This window comes from Sinohyriopsis cumingii, chromosome 19 (genome assembly GCF_028554795.1).
Source record: "Sinohyriopsis cumingii isolate HCF-2022 chromosome 19, ASM2855479v2, whole genome shotgun sequence".
Lineage (NCBI taxonomy): Eukaryota > Metazoa > Mollusca > Bivalvia > Unionida > Unionidae > Sinohyriopsis > Sinohyriopsis cumingii.
This window is the reverse complement of record NC_142979.1, coordinates 42,974,164-42,996,878: the sequence shown is the minus strand read 5'-3', so window position 1 is coordinate 42,996,878 and position 22,715 is coordinate 42,974,164. Positions and strand designations below refer to the sequence as shown.

At 35.5% G+C, this 22,715-nt stretch overlaps 1 protein-coding gene across 2 annotated transcripts in view; it reads left to right on the top strand.

Moving 5' to 3' along the window:
• Positions 1-22,715, top strand: part of LOC149775581 (unconventional myosin-XVIIIa-like) — a 287,486-nt gene that overhangs the window by 37,995 nt on the left and 226,776 nt on the right. The gene's annotated exons all lie outside the window — the stretch shown is intronic.

The following is a 22,715-nucleotide window of genomic DNA, read 5'->3' as shown; positions in this document are numbered from 1 at the left end:
ACTCCATTACATAATATTTTACTATAACTTTATTTACTGGATTTGACATTTTCCAGAAATTCAGTTTGACCCACTTTTTTTTAAAACACCTAATAATAGAAACTTTGTATCTAATGCTGACCTTGTTCCTGACCTTGATTCAGAATAAGTAAGAGTTGAAGTAAACAACTTTTTTAAAGGTTTTAAAAAAATTCTTAGTGTATGTTTCAAAAAAGTGAAATCGAGGCCATATTGGGAGTACAGGATGTTAGGCATGTAAAATGCTTCTATGTTTTTAGAAGGGGGATCATATAACCGTCATATGGGAATCTGTTTGGCATATTAAATTAGTGTAAAACTGTTTTCTATAGAGAATTTGGGCAGTCAGGCTTTAAACCATTGACACATAAAGGTGTTTTGTTGTGACCAGTTTGAGTTGAATTTTTTAATTTTTCTTCAAATTATTTGGATTCCAAGAGATTATTTATCTCTGGAAAATGCTTGTGCTCTAAATTAATTCTTGGACAAAGACAGTTATAGAAATTTATACAGAATTCAAATTGGAATATTATTTTCTGTGATTCAGCAAAGAACTGTTGACACATCAGTATGGTGCTGACCACAGCGTACGTCATCATCTATTTTGGATTTCAACAGGATTCTAACTCAGTTTCATTAGCTTTTATTACTAGGACTTCTATTTTTTTTAATTCTTGGATTATTCTTGGATTATTTTTGGATTTGATTTGTCAGACTGTAAGTTCTTTTTCTCATTTTTACTTTGTTTTTTCTAGGGAAATAAATTTTTTGGTAAATTTTACAAAGCTTGTTGTCTTCATTCTTTCTTGTTATGTTTTTTAAGAGCCTAAATGTAACAGTTGAAAGTCCTATTCCCCCTGCAGGTTTAGAGATGTAGAAAAAATGTTGAATTATTAGGCCCGATGCACTCACCTGTATGTTGTAAGAAGCTGATGGAGGTTTCCATTTTACTGTGCAATGCATTCTTTGACGATGTTCTAGCCATGTACTTAATATTTCAAAAACTATTTGCATGGCTGCTATGTACCCACTGTAGTGAAAATTATCTTTATGGCAACCAGTGAATATGATAGGGAAGTATCTTAAGTACTCTGAAGGAACTTGCAATACTTTTAATAAAATTAATATATAAGTAGAGATCTATTGGCCTTACCGGCACAAGAGTTTATTTATTAAGGGAGGCAACTCAAATATACCGAATGCTTAGACTTTACAGTAGTTATCTCCCTTGGATATTGTTTCGCCGATGATTATACTTTAAACAATAGAAAATGTTATCATCAATAATTTCCAATACTCAGAACATAAATATCTTAAAGCAGTTAAGATATTCATGCTTTGAGTTGGAGAAATTAATTATGATCATGAATTATACAGAACAAGGAAGCAATCTTTTCAGTTGTTAATAAGGAAATTACCACAATAATTCCTCAAATATTGTTTGTTATAAATGCGAATATAAATTCTCTTTTGACATCCAGAAGAAAGAAAATTTAGAATAATATTATACAGGTTATTTAGAGCAGTCTGTTGATGATAGTAAAAATTGCAGTATCTCTGGAGTTGTGTTCTTCCATTCTGATTTTACATAAATTAGCATGGATTTACCCCTCCAGGTCAAGCTATCAGTGTTTCCAGTTCTTTGATTTCAGGGAGGGCTTGATTTAATAAAGTAAGTGGTTTATTTAGCTTAACATTTGCCAACTTTCTTTGTGTTTCACTGAAAAATGTACTACATATACTTGAACTAGAAAAGGGGATTCATTTGACCCCACCAATGCCTTTAAAACCAACCATGAATTATCGGAATATTTTTTGATTTTGAATATACATCCAATACACTTTTATATTTTTGTGCCTTTGTTGAAACATTTATCATGGAAAATGAAACTTGAAATAGTCTGACCCAGTCCCAAAAGCAATAACAGTACTATATGAGCTTACTTTATTAGTCGTGCATGCAGAGAGTAAAAACTGTTTTCAGCTTCCTATCCTCCCCCACCCCTTGTTTTTACTACCCACCATCTGCACAGATAAAAATATGCATTTCTTGGTCCTAGGCAGTAGTTTAGAGTAGGATTCATAGGTCCTATGTATATTTTAAGTGTATTTCTCACACTCTCTTCATGCTAGAATCATCAGACTCATTGATTATGTACATCTCAATTAGTATCACACCTTTATCACACAAGAATGTTTCTGTTACCTGCATTTCACATTTTACTGGCTTAGGTTGATTGGTTTCAGCATTCCACATTAATTTAAAAGAGTTATGGCCCCTGATTTCTTGCACCCTAATTTTGGTTTCCACAGAGACTTTAGCAAGGAATATTGTATTCCAATCGAAGTTTTCATGCACCTTTATATTGTTGAGTCTGTGATGTAGTTGGAGTTTCAGCATTCCTAATCATCATTTAGAGGAGTTATTGCCCCTTAATTTGGTATCCCTAGTTGCTCTGTTTAAGACCCAGCCAAGCAAACTGTATTGAGGGGGTCTTTATGATGCATGCAGTGCTAATAACTCTAATATTATATTTTTCTTTCTTTTTTAAAAATTGATATCCATTGCAGAATAATAACTTTAGCATTGATCTCTTTTGACATCAGAGTTTCAGTTCTATTTGAGGAAGGTCCATGGTCCATGTAAGGCACATTGCACTGATAAATTTTTAGATCATACATATAAAAAAATGGAAAGAAAGACACAGTTTTTTAGGGATTTGTGATTTTTGTGTCTATTAGGACTTGATATCAGTGACTATCCCATTTTTGTAATGCATGTAATGTAAAAAACTTGTACTGTGAATTATGCAATCTGATTAAAATCAGATCTCCACTCTCCTATGTGAAAATCTGACAGTGTCCACTTTGGGGTCATGTTCTGGTAACATATGTTATTACCATAATCACTAATTTTATCAGCCAATCAGCTGAAGTCTTGTATCTCTCTTCGTTTTTGGGAGACTGAGCATGGCTAGAGAGCATCAGTGTTACCTAATGATTTGATTCACTTTCAGATTTCTGAAAGCTGCATTGCCATTGGCTGATTCAAAGGTCACCTGAATATGACCCATATGTGGTGGCTGTCAGATCTTCACATAGGACAGTGGAGATTTGATTTTAAACATTGCTTCTACAAAGAAGAACAGATGTGAAGAAGAAAATTAATTCTTATAGGTGTTACACCTAGTTCTTAATTTAACATGAAATATCTTTTCCCCAAAAATATCTACAGCTCTTGCATACATCAGAGGTCAGAGGTGGTCTGAAATGTCTAATTTAGCAGAGTCTCATATAGGTTGCTTTAATTCTTAGCATGGGTTTAACTGATCTTTTGTTGCAAAACTTGAAAACAGGTCAATTATTCCCTAAATTATCCAGGTGGAATAACTGAAACTTTATTCCAGGATGTGAAGATTTAGCAGGAAAGAGAACTTTTGTCACTGTTTTTCAGAATCAGTGACCCACTTAAATTCTTTTATGCTAAAAAATATCAGTATGTATCAGATAGGGTCATTATTAACAGGTACGTTTATTATCAAGTATTTCCTCTTCATAGTCCTCCAGTATACATTCAGGCTACATGTGGCATATACATAAATGTTCAGCACAGGTAAGATTTACCTGTGTAAAGTCTGGATCATTAATTACAGTGGGGATTTTTTTTAACCCAATGAAAGAATCCCTTTGATCTTCTCTAAAAGAGAATGATAAGCAGCAATCACATGAACTCTGAGAATGAGCTCATCCTAAATGTACAGGTACTAAAATTCCAGTCATGTTAACAATAAGAGAAGTAGAGACAAGATAAAACTTTTACTTGAAAAAATGTAACTAAGTATTGAATTAAAGTAATAGTGCTATAAACAGAGAAAAATGGTTGAGATATGAAGGGGATCTGGGTGGCTGTGTTGTAAGGCACTTGCTTTTACAGACCATTCACACATCTCACCTATCCACGTTAGTTTCAGTATTGACTCAACCAATGTGGGTATATGAGAGAGCTTGCCGGTAGCTTCCCATGGGTTAGTTCCCAGAGTCCTCTTGGGTTTTTCCTCCACCAGATATACTGGCTGCCATGATGAACCTGTCAAGTGCATAAAACAGCAAACTTGAGATTTGATATTGACCTCTTCTCAGTTCAAGGCAGCTGTCAATCTCCTATCATGAACTATGACAAAGCAGACAGTCCAGTAGCTGCTTGACTACTCACCCCATCTGTTGCTCACAGGAGTTAAGTATGAAATAAGAAACAATATGTTGTCATCTTATATATTGACAATCAACACCAATGGAAGAGTCTTCATTGCACATTAGTGTATTGGTCCTTTTCAAGCATATAAATATTAAAAATTAATTAATGCCAAAATAAGGTGGGGCCCTTGGGTGGCCAAGTTGTTTAAAGTACTTGCCTTTACCGATCAGTATCATTCTCTGGATCTGCCTGTATAGGTATTTTAGAAAGCTTGCCTGTAGCTTTGTGAGAGTCAGTGGTTCTTATATGGGTTTCTCCAGGTTCTTCTTCCACCAGTTCTGCTGGCAGCTATGTATAGCCTATCTTGTGCTGAAAAATTGTGTTAAACCCCTCCAAAAAAACAAACACCAAAATTTAGCAATGGCAGACACATATTTAACAATCTGCAAAATAAATCAGTATCTTCAAATCACAATGTTTTTGGAGATGCAGTAGCATGATTTATAATAAAAGCTTGAGATTCATGCCATCAAAATAAGAACCATGATTTCTGAATTGATTTTAATTGTTAATGTTGGTGTAAACAACTATTGAACATGTAGATTTTAAAGAAACAAGTATATTCAAGATTATTGATTTGAATTGTTAGGCAAGGTGTCTCTCTCTTATAAAAAAAAATAATTAATAATTTATTATTGATTTTTAATTCAAAAGTAAAATAACACAACCTATTCTTTTTAATGTTGGATCACTCCGTCTTGTGTTACAAGAATGCTTGCACAAACATATTGCATGCTTATCACATTCAATGTCAAGATACGAATGTTTACCTAAGGCTAACAAAAATGCATTTCTGGTCAGCTGACATTCCTTGTTTTGCATTGCCAACCGTAGCACTTTTTTCCCCCATGGGTAAAAATGTTCCCTAAATTGATTTCAGCATCTAATTGAACTGGTTTAATCCGGTACTTAAAGTGCTTGGTACACTGTGCATACTAATTATTTTCAGGGGCATAGTTCTGTGGGAATGCATGGGAACAGTGTTCCCTAACTTTTTTGTTCTTTCCTTTTTTCACACTTGCTATTGTCCCCACGCATTCCTAGAGACATGCTTTCCCTCACTTCTTTATTGCATTCCCTCACTTCTTTATTTAGCACTACACCACTGATCATTCTAATGTATACAGGTGTATGATGTTTTTATTTCTTTTTAAAAACCTACCTACCTGCCCTAAATTTAAAACCAGTGCAATAGGAAACACATGCTCTTGATGGCCTAATTAGATTTCAGCTCAGGTAATTTTATTTGCTTAACGGTTGGATAAGAACATACTTAATTGTCTTTTAGTTTTTTTTGCATACAATAAATGCGAGTTCGAATGTGTTTTGGCCAATCCTATCCCTATTAAAATTTAATGGGACACAGGAGCTTCTCAGAGTCTTTTATTGTCAGGTACTTTACCTTTTTCTGAGAAGTCTTTTTCTAATGAGAGTTCTTATTCAGGGAGTAGAGTGCAGCTTTGTTAATGTTCCTCTCCATTGTGTAAGTTTACTCATCAGACTTAGTCTCAGGACCCGTGACAGATGGAACAGTGTCTGCTTTACCTGTTGAGGCAGTGTATCCCCCCAGGGGTGTAAAACTGAGGGTACAAAAAAAACTGCCGTGTCAGAACTGGGGGTCAAATAAAAAATGTGGGGGTCAAAAATATACTGACAAATTTTCATCTGACTTGAACTTTTTCAGTTTGAAATAGGATATTGCAACTTGCACAACATACTCTCTCTCTCAACATACAAATAAACTATCAATCAACTGCATTGTCCATTCAAAGAATAATTTTATTAGTTCATTTTTCTTTTAAAGTCATGCTCTCATAATCTTTTTGAAGCAATATTATAGACCAACACATTACATACAAGCCAATACAAAAAGCCTAATAAATCTTTTTAACCAAATGGCAGTTAATTTACTGTCTTAGTGTCTGTAATAAAATGTGTACTATCATCGATTTCCTAGAGCAAATTTACTCAAAAATCAAGGATGCTAATGATTCATCTTGTTTCTGATAAGTTACACTTGAACTTTACGATCTGTAATTGCAGCAAAGTTAAAAACCAAAAAAATCTGCAATGACCCCCTGACTGTGTAATCCAAATAAACGCATTTGTCTCAGCAAGTTTACTGATCTCTTTGTTGTAAAAGAATGTCTTGGGTTATAATGTTTTCTCCAGATATCTTGTGGCAAACGAGGGCAGATTTTTTACAATTTTTAAACTCTGCCACAAAAGGATTATTCACTTTTGCAGTCTTCGCAATCACGCGATCACAAGTCACTATTATTCCTAATGGATGTGCCGTATTCCAGTCAAGGGAGTTATTTTCTCCATTTTTCATTAAAGTTAGATCCACAGTTACTCTTTTGTGTTCTGCTTCTTTCACTTTCTTCGCTAATGATTCTTGGTGCACAAGGTTTTAAGCTGGAGATTACTTTCTAATGCAACAAGCACTGAGGTTAAACATCAAGATGACATCCTGCTGAGCTCGATAGAAATCGCGTGAGGGCTTGCGAGATTAGGGGAAGCTACTCCATCATAACATTGCCTATGCTAGTCTGGTTCCTTATTTCATATGTTCCCTGCGTTGCACTCCGCTATACGAATATAGGAGCGCAACACAGGGAGTAAACAAAGCAGGGAACCAGTCAATGCCTATGGTCGAAGTATACACGATGCCACCCCTCGTCTAATGCATTGGATATGAAATAAATCCTGATTGCATTATGCAAATCCTTTGCGTCAAAAAACACACAGCAACAAAATGTGTGCATCAGTTTTCTCCAGTGTGCGTCCCTGACATACAAATGTGCGTAAAGAGAAACACTGTGTTGAGGGCATTCATTTATTACTAGGTGAAGATAAGGTTGTGGTTAATCCACTTGTAACTGACAAGCCTTGTTAGGATCAGAAAGTCGATCCTATTGAAAAAGAAATCCCTGATTCATACCCAACTTGTGCAGTTACCAGCGCTGTGACAAAGAAAGCTGTTGAGAATGAAGTTGATCAGGAAAGTATTCCTTTAGCCAACACATGTATTGGTCAGGCCTTTGATGAAGTCACTTTCACTCCTTGTTTGGATCAATCAAAAGGTATTGATCAGTGATCCTCTTTTAATTACTCATTCTGTTTATTCTAACCAGGGTGACAAACAACAATCACTTGTCGTCGAACAGGAAAAAGATAATGAGATCTCCTGTTTGTTTCAAAGAGCCATTAGTGAAACTGAAGCCATTGAAGTATCTTTTTTCTTATTTCATTAAAAATAGAATTCTTATGAGAAAATGGAGAACCTCCAGAGGTACTTACTGGTGATGAGTGGTCAGTGAACTATCAAATTGTAGTTCCAAAACCATACAGACAGGAAATACTTAGTCTGGCCCATGAAACTCCTTTGGCTGGTCATTTAGTGATTAATAAGGCTTATCACAAGATCTTGACTCACTTCTATTGGCCAAAAATAAAAAGTGATGTTTGTAAATACTGCAAATCTTGTCATACTTGTCAAATGGTAGGAAAACCACATCAGAAGATACCTAAGGCTTGTCTGCAACCTATTCCTGCATTTGACAAACCAGTTAGCAGAATAATGGTAGATTGTGTTGGTCCCTTACCTAATACCAAGTCAGGTAACCAATACCTGTTGACCATTATGTGTGCATCAACAAGGTTTCCAGAGGCAATTCCTTTGAGGAATATAAAACTAAAACCAAAGTAAAAGCTCTGATAAAGTTTTTTTTACTCAATTTGGCCTTCCAAATCTGTCTAATCTAGTCAAGGGTCAAACTTAAGGTCTGGAATTTTCAAGCTGATGATGCTTGTATTTGGCATCCAGCAGTTCAAGTCAAAAGTGAAATTATGGTTTGACAGAACTTCAATGGAGAGAGCTTTTGAGTCTGGTAATAGAGTTCTGTCTCTCTGTCTCATTCTTCAAAATTCTCTTCAGATTAGATACTGTGGTCCTTACAAAGTTAAGAAGAAAATTAATGAGTTAAATTATAATGATAGTACTCAGTGATCTAAAAAATTTAAAGGAGTACATGTACCAGTATATTGAGAGGGATAGCCAGGTTAAACATGCAGCCAGTTTAGTTGTACCTGTCCCACTCAGTGAAGATATAAGTGAAGGAATACCATCGGACTCTACTGATATTATGAGTGACAAATCTTCGGAATTCAGAAATTATGGATAATCTGGACCAGAAACTTTCACATTTGCAACAACAAGAAAGGAATGAACTTAAACAGTTATTATTTGAATATGAGCACTTATTTCCAGATGTTCCTACAAGAACAAAATTTTCTATGACATTGAAATTGTAAATTCCAAATCTGTCAAACAACACCGGTACAGAAATAACCCTCTCAAACAGGAATACTTGAAAAAAGAAATTCAGTATTTGCTGGAGAATGACTTTATAGATCCCAGTAAAAGTGACTGGAGTTCACCATGCATACTTGTTCCAAAACCAGATAAAACTTTCCACATGTGCATTGATTATAGGAAGGTGGACATTGTGACTAAAACAGATTCTTTTCCATTACCAAGAATCGATGACTGCATTGATAAAATTGGAAATGCCAATTATGTCACCAAATTTGACTTTCTAAAGTATTTTGGCAAATTCCACTGACAGAAAGAGCAAAGGAAATTTCAGCATTTGTGACTCCAGATGGACTTTATCAATATAAAGTGATGCTGTTTGATATGAAGGGTTCACCAAGTACTTTTCAACGTCTAATGAATATGAATACCTCTGGTCTAGATAATTATGATGCTTACATTGATGATGTCATCATCTACAATGACACCTGGAAAGAACATTTACCGACAATTCGGAAAGTCTTTGACAGACTCACTGATGCAAGTTTGACAATTAATTTATCCAAAAGTGAGTTCTGCCGTGCTTGTGTAACACTTCCAGGACATATCATTGGACATGGACATGTTAAACCTATAGATGCTAAGGTCAAGGCTATCTCTGAATTACCTATGCCTGTTAGTAAAAGCAACTGATGCGATTTTTAGGTATGGCTGGATACTGTCGGATATTTTGTTTCAATTTTTCCATAATTGCTGAACCCCTGACAAATTTATTGAGCAAGAAAAACAAGTTTCTTTGTACTAAAAAATGTCAGGAGGCTTTTGATAAGTTAAAGGCCATACTTAAAAGTGCACCAGTTCTTACAGCTCCAAATTTCAGCCAATCATTTAAACTGACTGTTGATGCAAGTGATGTTGGGGTTGGGGCAGTATTGATTCAAGAAGACAAAAATGGTGTTGATCATCCAGCGTGCTATTTTTCTAAGAAATTCAATAAGCACCAAAGAAATTATTCAACAATTGAGAAGGAATGTTTGGCTTTGATATTGGCATTACAACATTTTGAAGTTTACATTAGTTCAGCTCCTTCTCCGATTATTGTGTTTAGTGATCACAACCCCATTACTTTCATCGGCAAGATGAAAAGTAAAAATCAGAGACTACTAAGGTTGAGTTTGTTACAGGTTGAGTTTGTTACAGGAATATAATCTTGACATCAGGCACATCAAGGGAAAAGATAATTTAATAGCAGATGCACTTTGTTAAACCTCATTCTGTATATAATTAATCTATGGTAAAAAGAAAGCTTTATTATATAAATCATTCTTTTTCTTTTATGGGAGGAAGTGTTATGTATATTTGATTTAATTTATATTTGATTTAATTCAATTGTTTGTTTGTGTTAATTTTTTATATTCCATTACATGATATTGTTCAGTTCTGACTGATTTTTTTATTTTTGATGTAAACAACATTATATAAACATTGTATCTAACGCTGACCTAGTTCCTGACCTAGATTCAGAACCAGTGATAGTTTGTAGTAAACAACTTCTTAAATTCTTTTTGTATTCTTTCTTAGAGTATGATTCATAAAGTGGAATCGAGGCCATACTTGGAGTATGTGACAAATAATATGTAGCAATTGTTTCAAACTCTGGTTTTCCTTGAGGATTAACCCACATCCTGGCATCTGTTTTGCGTTGTAGTTAGATTTATTACTGATGCTTTGATAAATAATAATTATTCTTGCCTTAACACTTGAGAAGGGGGCCCCAAGTGGCCGAGTGGTCTAATGTGCTCACCGTTATGGATCACTGCCATCTCACCTCTGTCTGCATTGGTTTGAGTCTCGGATTTGGCTAATGTGGTTATATGAGAAAGCTTGTCAGTAGCTTCTCATGGGTCAGTGGTTCTATCCGGGGTTTTTCCGGGTTCTTCCTCCACCATTAATACTGGCCTCCATGTATAGCCTATCTTGTGCTGAAAAATGGCGTTAAACCCTACAACAACCACAACAACACTTGAGAAGTTAAAGTGTTTTATGTTGTGACTAGTTTTAGGCTAATTACTTTAATTTTCTTCAAATTATTTTTAAGAAAAGTGATTCTTTTCCCTGAAAATACTAGTGCTCTAAATTAATTCTTGGACAAAGAAATTTATCAAAATTTATGCAGAATTCAAAACCTCGAATTTAATTTGTAAAACCGTAAGTTCTTTTTCTCATTTTTACCTTGTTTTTCTAGGGAAATAAATCATTTGTTAAATTTTACAAAGCTTGTTGTCATCACTTTTTTCTTGTTACGTTTTGTTAGAGCCTAAACATAACACTATGTACATCATAAAATTTATCTGCAGACTTACAACAGGAACACAATACATGAGGATGATTTAAAAAAATCGGAATCAATCTGATTGCACAGTTCTCTCCTTATATACACCTAATATTATGATGCCCCACATGTCAGATCACATTACTCATTTTACATCGAACTTGCCTGTTCATGTGACCTAGCCCAACCAATGGGAAGTTACTGAATTCATCTAGAGATGTCAAAATTCCATCAGCCAATGAGAAATTAATCCAAAGGTGTCATTAAATCATATTATTAAGATTATTATAAATAATTGTCAACATATATATAAACATCTATTTATAGATCCTATGCAGTATTATGCTCTTAACAGACTCCTGCTTTTATGCTCAGATGGAATCTGTCTTGTGTTTTATGGTTTTTAACCAAAATCCCCTATGAACCGTTGACTGAGGCTTTCTTTCAGGACCTCACACACAGGTCTGTGTTGTTGCTTGCTTTGGTGTCTGGGAGAAGATGTTTGAGATTCATTCCTTGTGTATCAGTACAGACTGTCTCCTGTTTAATGGGAATTATGGATTGTCAATACCATCGTAAAAGCTTGTCAGTCCTTCATCAATAGAGGCCTTTATTATAAGACACTAAAAGCCCATGAGGTTTAAGCTGTTGCTGCCTCATGGGCCTATTTCCAGCATTCTTCCTTGGATGATGTCATGAAGGCAGTGTTTTAGTGATTTTATGCTATCCACTTCTTATTCTGCTCCACTCTTGAACACAACAGAGTGTAGGCATTTTGTTTTGTTTGTTCTCAGTTTAAAAAAGATCAGCCTGCTCACCTAGCTGACAAATTCAGCTACTCATTAGTGATGGGTTATCTGTTGCTTCTATTAAAATGTAGTTGGGGGGGGGGAACTAATTTTTATTATGCAATACTGCTTAACCTGTCACTATTGCCCAGTACCCTCCTCCACCCTAGCTCTGATGTCTTTGCATAATCGTCTGTGAAAATGATGACAGTTCTGTGCATGGGCACTCAAGGTATATGAGTAGACCAGTGCATAGTGCATATTGATGGAAGGATGTATCCCATCAATCAGACAAGGTGTTTGCGGCATACAAAAAGAGTATGTTATCCAGTAGCAGCTGGTATATGTAAGTATTGCACAATTAAAATGAGTTGGTTTTAGTCAGTTTTACCCACCCCCAATACATTTTGGTCTATATATTGTAAGTAATGCATTTAAAAGATTAAAAGAGTATACTATTATGTCATGAATGGCCAGATTGAACATGCTTAAATTCAGCAGAACTGATGAAATGCCTGATTCTTTTACTGTGTCATAATCTAATGTGTTGAGAAGGAAAATAAGAGGTAGAGACAACGTGGGGCAAACAAAATTTAGATTGGATGGGGCTTGCAATGCAATGACACCTTGGTAAAAATGGAGTCTGTTTGACCTCGCCACATTTAAAACCACATTTTAAAAGCAAGATTCATTAACATCCATTTTAGCACATTGCAGTCTTTTTATCAGAATTTCTGACTTTCATTAGTCAAAATATTTCTTCAGTACAAGTTAAATGAGGAATGCTTACAAATGTAAGCTCAATTAGAGTTTGCAATTTGCTAATTGAAGAGCTGAGTTTATCAGATGTTTTTTCGCAGGAACAGTTTGGTGGGTCAGCAACTACAGGATATTGGTCTGTAAGCATACAAATATATAATGGAATCAGACTGGTTAATTTTCTTGTATCTTCTGTTTGGTTTGTTGTATATATTTATATGCCATTAACCACTGATAAGTTGTAGGGTGGCCATCTATTTTCAGATGGCTGCCATACCAGTCAGTGTTTTTATGTGCGTATTTAGCTTATTTATTTTTCTACAGACCAGTACTCCATTTAACTTTTTGGTATAGCATATATCGGTGTGCAGTCCAGGATGGAAGAGTGATAAGGAAAATTACATAATCTGGTTGGAGGGAGCTGCATGTGTCGCCCTTCAGTCGGGCGACTAACTTTTGCACAAAATTGAAGAGGATGGGCTAATTTGCATGCAAAAAAGCACATGTATAGTTTTTCTTTTTTTTATGGAATTATTGTCTGATAATTGTCATAACTGTCTGCACCATATCATGCATTGTAGAGAAATTGTGAATTTATGGCTATAAATAGGTTTTACCATTGGCCACAAGTAAAATATGTACCATATATACTTGCTTATAAGTCAAGTCAAACTGAAAACAACAAAGGTTGTGATCTGCTGTAGCATAATGCACCTGCAGATCAGGGTCTGTGTTGTTTTTTCCACTGATTACTCCTAACAAACTGCACAAATACAGACCTGCAGGAGAATTATACGATGGCAGATATGGGTATGTGCATTTTGCAGTTGGACTCAACTTATAAGCAGGTATAGACGTTATATTAATTGCTTCTTTCCAGCATATGTTTAACCCTGTCTGTAAATCAAGGATGGTCTCAAGTTGCTATAAGAATGTGTACTTTATGGGCTGTGTAAGGTATAAATGGCAGAGGTAGAAAGTTGTTGTTGTTCTCGGGTTTAACGCCATTTCTCAGCACAGGATAGGTTATACATGGCAGCCAGTATAACTGGTGGAGGAAGAACCCTGGAAAACCCAGGGAAGAACCACCGACCCACTAGAAGCTACTGGCAGGCTTTCCCACATACCCACGTTAGCCGAGTCTTGGACTCGAACCCATGCAGACAGAGGTGAGATGGCAGTGATCTGGAACAGTGAGTGCTTTAGACCACTCGGCAACTCTGGGCCTCCCAGAGGTAGAAAGAATATGAAATTAGGAAACCTTTAGTATTTTCCATTATTTCTTGAAGAACAATTTTTAGTATTAAGGGTCACTATTTGAGGGGCAAAAAAATCCCAAAGTAAATTAATGAAATTGCAAATGCATTTCATGGTGATCCGATTTTATGGATGAAAAGGTAAACATATTTGATTTGATTAATTCATTTCAACATCAGAATACTGATTCTCAGATCTTTCAGATTTGCTGCCTCGTTACTGTGTAGACCAAGTTGAAGCTTGCTCTTGTTAAGTTCATATATAAATTAAGCTTTTTCGTACTTACTTGAGAGTACGGAACTTACATTTTTTTATTTGTTTTTTTTTCTCCATTAGAAACACAGAAAGAGTTTTCTATGCATTGTAATGTTAGTAAGTTATGCAAAGAATAGAGGGCCACAAGTAGGTTTAGTTCATTGCAACTAACATTTCCACCCTCTTTATATAATAATAATGATGATGATGATGATGATGATAATAATAATAATAATAATAATAACAACAATAATTCTTCTTCTTCTTCTTCTTCTTCTTATTGTTATTATTATTAGGTGCTTACTACATTTATGGCAGTGTTTGCTGTATGGACACCATGCAGTTGATTTATGGAAGATTATTTCACAAATTTATGTTGCATGCATCAAGTGTTTTTAAAAAAAAAATTCAAAAATCGACATATAGTTTGATGGGCCGCTGGGTCTCCAAGTGGTCTAAAACACTCAGCTGTACAGATCGTTCGCACCATTCCTTTGCGTGGGTTTGAGTCTCAGCTTGGCCAATGTAGGTATGAGAGGAAGTTTTCCAGTTTTTCCCTGTGCATTTGTGGTTCTTCCTGTCTTAGCATTTTGGAACATGTAACAATGCCATTTTGAAAGTTTACCTGTATGTTTAATAATTGAATTTCCATACTCTTTTAGATATGTTCCTGTTCTTGATATAATATAAGTTAACACTCCTTTATTTTAATCTGATCACAGTCCTGCACATGGATAGCCATCTTGACGTTGGTCTTGAAGACTTTATGTTTGTAGAACCTTAATGTTATTTAGTGATTAGTGCTGCTAAATATTGAACTATATCAGACAGTGTAAAGAGTTAATGCCTCCAGCCTTTTGCTTTATCTTCTTAATCACCAATTTATTTTAGATTATCAGTCCTATCTTTAGACGTGGGGTATATTTCTTGGGTTAAATGAATCCTTCCATTTATCAACAGTACTACATTTCTTCAGCTCTGAATTTTTTTAAAGTAATATATTCCTTTTTCCAGGTGTAATTGATAATTACTTATCTCAAGGTAGATAATCTGAGTAAATGAAATGATACTGACCCACCCTTGTGTTTATTTGACAAGTGTCTGTGTTTATGTTCACATCTTTAAAAGCCACAGGTAGTTATTTGTTAATGCCATATTGTGACTGAAATCTGCCTTTGTTCCAAGATGTGGCCACTTACCTTGGGGCACTGCAAAATCTGGTGAGGGCATGTAGAATCAGTGGTATTGTGTCTATTATGGAGAGTGATCATTGTTAAAAATGCTAGTGTACTAGGATGTGTAGTGCATCTAGAAAGAATTTCTTGACCTGTCACTCAGATCCACTTTATGGGAATTTGCCACCAACAGGTGTTCACTTTATGAGAGATTTCCCTGGTTTTATATGTATTTCGGAACTTCCATTTCAGTGTTTTGTTTTCCTTGGAGTATTAGAAGTGAAAAACTTCAGTTAAAAAGATTGTGTGAAACTGGATTCCATGGCTGGATGGAAACATTTTATGATAGGTAGTGGTGTGGTTCGGTTGATTCAAATACAGTACATGAGACCATTCACAAATGAATTCCTCACCTGAATGCTCGGTCTTGTGTCTGGGTCATTGACAATATTTCCACATGAGCATTTACTCATTCAGAATCACTACAATAAGGAATTAATCACTTACATTGTGTGTGATACCCATCTGTTCAATCACTTGGATTAACTGTGCAAAATTCACATATGATACATAAGCTTCTGTTGTCTTGAAAATTTAAATACACTGTACCAGCCTCTTCATTTCTGATTTTTGTCAGATTCAGGTAAATATATTTTCATAAGATTTTTATCAGAAGTAAACTTTGCAATATTTTAATTGTCGGAACTGGTTCTTTAGAATTTTCAGAATTTTTCGGTTTTGTTTGCACATGTGTAGCTTTTATCATAAAGGAATAAGCTACAAGCATATATCACATTTGAAATTGCTTTTACTTCTAAATTGACACAAGTTTTTAAACAAGGTCTAAACGATGGAGTGTTGATTAAAGTTAATTGAATATTGCATAATCTAAAGTGGATTCAGTTAATACATGTACAGTATATGTGTTACCTCAAAGAAATACATGTCCTGTCAAAAACAGAAAATGGGGAGAAACCCAAACATTGTACATGCATGTTGTTATATTGGTAATAATAATTATAATTAAAAGTATATGATCTAAGAACAAAATAAAATAGTGAAAATGTTCTAAATTTGAAAGGAATTAGTTTGGATGAGCTAATTAATATTTATAAAACAATTACTGTTGACATTTAAACATGAATTTGTGAATGTCCATCTATGTATGTTGTACATTCCAAAACTTGCATACTTTTTTGAGGAAACAAAATGTTTTTCAAGGATTTTGTATAACTTAAGTGTGAATAATGCATTAAAGAGAAAGTAGCAAATATTCAATAAGAAATAACTTTTTACCATTAGCCATCGGAGGTTGAGTACTAAATAAATTTTCACCTTCAACATTAAGATGTTGACTAATAAATAAAAATTTTACCGTTCTGGTGGCCTAGTGGTTAGAGCATCCATCTTGGAAGTGGGATGTTGTGGGTTTGAACCCCAGCCGAGTCATACCAGAAACTTACAAAAATGGTTCTAACAGCTGCTTAGCTAAGCATTCATCATTAAGAGATTATTGTTAGCACCGGTTGGCCTGGTGTCAGGATAATGTGACTGGGTGGGACATAATGCTACATGTCTGTGGCATGATGCCCCAGTGCTAGACATCACTATAAACTGCCACACTGCAGACATTGTAGCGATATGACTGAAAAATTGTTAAAGCTACGTTAAAAATCCTAATCACACACACTATATAAATGTTTACATCCGATCATTAGGTTTTGGGTACTAAATAAATTTTCGCCGCAGATCATCAGATGATGGGTTTTATCATGCATAAGAAGGATTATCAGTGATTGTGTCACATTTGGTACATTTCAGTTCCTTTGTGTATGTTGTATGAAAAAGGACAAAACTATGTGTACCATTATACCATTGCAGCTCAGTTTTGTTAGTGCGGTGGTAATTTTTACCACTGAAACTATGCAGTTCAAATTTGCATTGGTATTATTGACACTTGTATTGTTCATGGATCTGGATGCTATTGTAATTATATTCAGATACCACAAGATGATATTTTTCGTTATTGTAACAGTTGATTTTCTTGTTTCAACTGTATTTTTGGTGTATGTATTTTTTTACTATTGCAATGGTATTTTTGCTGTTGCAGTAGTTTATTTTATCATTGCAGTGGTCACAGTAATGTTGTAATTGTAAAATCTAATTTTAGTGTTGCGACCATAAAAACTTCTTTACTACATGTATTACTATTGCAGTGATAAAATATACAATTGCGTCAAAAAATAGTACAACACTAGTATTTTGAACATCATTGTAGCTGTATACGAATACCATTGCAACAATGCCAGTTTTGAAGATACCATTGTGTTGATAAATTTCATTGTTGCAGAGACAAAATTATCAATGCATAGATGACAGAATTTAGTATTATAATGATTAGATACGTTTGCAGTGACATATTTCAATTAGATTTGACCCATTTATTGCACAATAATTATGCTAAAAATCAAGAGTTGTAAAAATCCATGATGTATGCTTGTCATTAAGGATGAATATTGTGTTTTTTACACACAGGGCCTATTCCAGAACTGAACATTTATGGGGAAATCCACCCTGCTCCACCTTTTGATTTGAAATAAATGGGGTAATTATCTAAATAGAGGGAAAATTTAAAGCAAATTAAGTAAGGTTGAGCTTGCAAAAACGATATGTGATTTTCACCCAATCCATTGACCTTTCAGTAGCATGAATCCGCTATTAGGTGCTTTAGATTAAATCAAGAAGGCAACTTTCAGATGCTTTACAGCTTGATGTATCCTTAGCTATGCAAGACTTAAATAAGAGAAAATATTGTGTACTAGGTATACAAAAAGCCAAAACAAAGCAACAACAACCCCACCCCTACACAAAAATGTTAAAATAGGGAAGTTAGGATCACTGTTTTCATACACCCTACCTGCCCCAATTGTCTCTTCCCACACCATTGTCTTTATTACTAAATAATGTAACAAAATATATATTTGTGATGCCATATTTACAGAATGTTGATGCAGAATAGTGTTTTTAGCTGCCACATGCATAACAGTAACCCCTTGATAAATAAAATCATGTATTTGCTGTTAACATTAACTTGTGTTGACAGGCTTGCCAGTGGTACTTGGGCATTCTAAAGATTTCATATATTGTGGATAAAACAGATATGTTGACATTTACCTTGTGTGCCAAACCATGAAATTCATATGATGCTAAATACAAAAAAACATGTCAGGTCATTTGAAACAGGTTTTTTTTAAAACAAATTATTCTGAAAACACATCAATTATAAGGCCACTTAAGATGCTAAAAAAACAGATGAACCATAGCACATTTATTTAAGATAAATGTATGTTACTCATGCTCTATAATGCTGTCAATGGCAGCCTTTGATTATACTGCTTGATTGTGAAACCTCCTGATAATGAAGCAAATTATAGTATAATTTGACTACCTGGTCAGAAAATGGGAACCATGACCTTAACTGTCTCATAATAGGTAATGTGTTGTGTGACGTTTGCACGTATTGGGGTGGGGTTCTTCCAATATAATTTAATTAAATTATGATGAAAGTTCCACCCTGGCTCGTTAGGTTAGGAAGCTAAATTAGTGACAAGATAGATTTACAGCTCTGAGCCCCCAGTCAGCAATGCCGACGGTTAAATTATAGAGAACACTAAGATGAAATTCAATTAATAACAATTTAATAAATGTGATAATTAAAATGATAACTTCCAATCACTCGTCTTTCCCTCGACCAAGTGACAGCCTAATTCATCCCGTGATTTACAGTGTGAGTTCAATTTTCCCCTGTCCTTGCATCTACTCATCTATTTCTTTCCCACTGATTCCTTCCTTCTTTCCGTTCCTCTAACTCCTCCTTTGTCTCCATTTCCCTCTCTACTATCTCCTCCTCCAATTCCGCTCCCAGACTTCAACTTCTCCTTTCTTCTCCTTTCCCTCTCTATTATCTCCTCCTCCAATTTCGCTCCCAGACTTCAACTTCACCTTCTTCTCCTTTCTTCTCCTTTCCTCCGTCTCTCTATTCGAGACTACGGGACCAACTTTAACTGGTCTGTCCCTCAAAGCTTCCTGTGAAAAACCACAAGGCGTTAACATATGTTTTATCGAATCTCACCTCACACTATAGCGACAATTAATCATCAGATAGCTCTCACTGTTTCAGCCACGCATGCATACACATTGAAATTCCCACACACTTCTTGCAGGGTAAACAATGGTGTAATAACACGGTATCGGCGAATTGTTATACAGACATCAATACATTGCGTCACGTCAGTATATACACATATATATTTAATCTCATCGTACTACAATCTGACAAAAATCAGACGCATGTCTGTACATTACAAATATTCAACAATGGCAAAATCTATAATCAAATGAACATATGTGTTAGTCTACTATAAAATACCCACATAGCAAAGTACAATATTAACTCTTACGACGGCTAGCAAGCTATATAATTCTTTACAAATATCAACTCATTTCTTCAAAATATGCAAACATATTAACAAAACAAAGTAATTCTTCGTACTACGATTCTAGTAATAATAAAGTATACATACGACCTACAATTAAAATGCAGTCGCATTCCACAAAGACCGAACAAATATCTACTGACCTTATTTGAAGCTTTCTACTCAGAATTTTCTGCTTTAAGATTTTTTCCCGCCAATAACGAATGGCTATTCGGAGTTACGCTAACCTCTTCTCTGGGTAATTTCTCTCAGCGAACTAACTTTTGCCGGAAAACGCGGGGATATCATTCTACCCAAATCAAGGTCTCTCCCCTATCTCGATTCTGATTGGGTGGCGCTGTGCCCCTGTCCAATCGTCTTAGCAGCCAGTTCAACCTGTCTGTCTGTTTGCAGGGAAAGAAGTTAAGACACTCCCACTTCTTCAGGCAATTTCTTTTGATCTTGGAAACATTTCGACAACTAGGTGATAATTGGCTGTCTGTGACTTCGCAACTCCGATGTCCGGTTTTTCAATTCTAGCCACAACAATCTTACGTAACGGATTAGTGCTAGCCTTCGGCAATGTTCGACATCAAACAATGGCCTGTCAGAATTACCTTGATTATACATGTTTCAACTGGGCTACTCTGGGTCGGGGTAAACATGACATGTTGTAATGATGGGCCTCATAGTAAGGGAGTGGTGTAGAGATCCATGTTCTTAACTGCCTCTTAATAGGTAATGTATTGTAATGATGGGCCTTATAGTAAGGGAATGGTGTAGGGATCCATGTCCTTAACTGCCTCATAATAGGTAATGTGTTTTAATGATGGGCCTCATAGTAAAGGAGTGGTGTAGGGATCCATGTCCTTAACTGCCTCATAATAGGTAATGTATTGTAATAATGGGCCTTATAGTAAGGGAGTGGTGTAGGGATCCATGTCCATAACTGCCTTATAATAGGTAATGTGTTGTAATGATGGGCCTTATAGTAAGGGAGTGGTGTAGGGATCCATGTCCTTAACTGCCTCTTAATAGGTAATGTGTTGTAATGATGGGCCTCATAGTAAGGGAGTGGTGTAGGGATCCATAATGTCCTTAACTGCCTCATCATAGGTAATGTGTTGTAATGATGGGCCTTATAGTAAGGGAATGGTGTAGAGATCCATGTCCTTAATTGCCTTATAATAGGTAATGTGTTGTAATGTTGGGCCTCATAGTAAGGGAGTGGTGTAGGGATCCATGTCCTTAACTGCCTTATAATAGGTAATGTGTTGTAATGATGGGCCTTATAGTAAGGGAGTGGTGTAGGGATCCATGTCCTTAACTGCCTCATAATAGGTAATGTGTTGTAATGATGGGCATTATAGTAAGGGAGTGGTTTAGGGATCCATGCCCTTAACTGCCTCATAATAGGTAATGTCTTGTAATGATGGGTCTTATAGTAAGGGAGTGGTGAGGGATCCATGACCTTAACTGCCTCATAATACGTAATGTGTTTTAATGATGGGCCTCATAGTAAGGGAGTGGTGTAGAGATCCATGTCCTTAACTGCCTCTTAATAGGTAATGTATTGTAATGATGGGCCTTATAGTAAGGGAATGGTGTAGGGATCCATGTCCTTAACTGCCTTATAATAGGTAATGTGTTGTAATGATGGGCCTTATAGTAAGGGAGTGGTGTAGGGATCCATGTCCTTAACTTCCTCATAATACGTAATGTGTTTTAATGATGGGCCTCATAGTAAGGGAGTGGTGTAGGGATCCATGTCCTTAACTGCCTCATAATAGGTAATGTGTTGTAATGATGGGTCTTATAGTAAGGGAGTGGTGTAGGGATCCATGACCTTAACTGCCTCATAATACGTAATGTGTTTTAATGATGGGCCTTATAGTAAGGGAGTGGTGTAGGGATCCATGACCTTAACTGCCTCATAATAGGTAATGTGTTGTAATGTTGGGCCTTATAGTAAGGGAGTGGTGTAGGGATCCATGTCCTTAACTGCCTCATAATACGTAATGTGTTTTAATGATGGGCCTCATAGTAAGGGAGTGGTGTAGGGATCCATGTCCTTAACTGCCTCATAATAGGTAATGTGTTGTAATGATGGGTCTTATAGTAAGGGAGTGGTGTAGGGATCCATGACCTTAACTGCCTCATAATACGTAATGTGTTTTAATGATGGGTCTTATAGTAAGGGAGTGGTGTAGGGATCCATGACCTTAACTGCCTCATAATACGTAATGTGTTTTAATGTTGGGCTTCATAGTAAGGGAGTGGTGTAGGGATCCATGTCCTTAACTGCCTCATATTAGGTAATGTGTTTTAATGATGGGCCTTATAGTAAGGGAATGGTGTAGGGATCCATGTCCTTAACTGCCTCTTAATAGGTAATGTGTTGTAATGATGGGCCTCATAGTAAGGGAGTGGTGTAGGGATCCATGTCCTTAACTGCCTCATAAAAGGTAATGTGTTATAATGATGGGCTGTATAGTAAGGGAGTGGTGTATTTTTAACCATCTTTGATGTTGATCTGCATAATAAGAGAAAATGATTTCTGAGCTTAAACTTTTTAGATAATTTAATGGTACAAATAGCATCCAGCAGTATGTAAAACGTTTTAAAATAAGAAACTACATTTTTTTCAAGGTAAACATAAGTCTGTATTGAAGATATGGGATACAAGAAATAAATTATTATATTGAATTTATATTGAACTTTGATTTTTTTTAATTCCTTACTGAAGCAAAAGAAAGAAAACAAAGAAAAAAAGAAACATTTTTTTATTCTGTCTCATCACCATATCAGTTACTGTACATCTGAATTACTTAAGTACGATGATCTGTGCTTTATCTGACAATTTCCACTCAATGCGACCAAAAGTTCAAAAGATATTTAATTTAAATATGCACATGCTGAATTATCCCCCAAGGCTAAAATTAATACAGCTTCTGCAGACTTGAGTCTGTGTGACATCACTGGGAGAATGCAAATCACAGTGTAAGATTCTGTTCACAACTGCTAAAGACATGTAAATCCATGCTTATATATTTACAATACACATACATGTAATTTTATCCCCA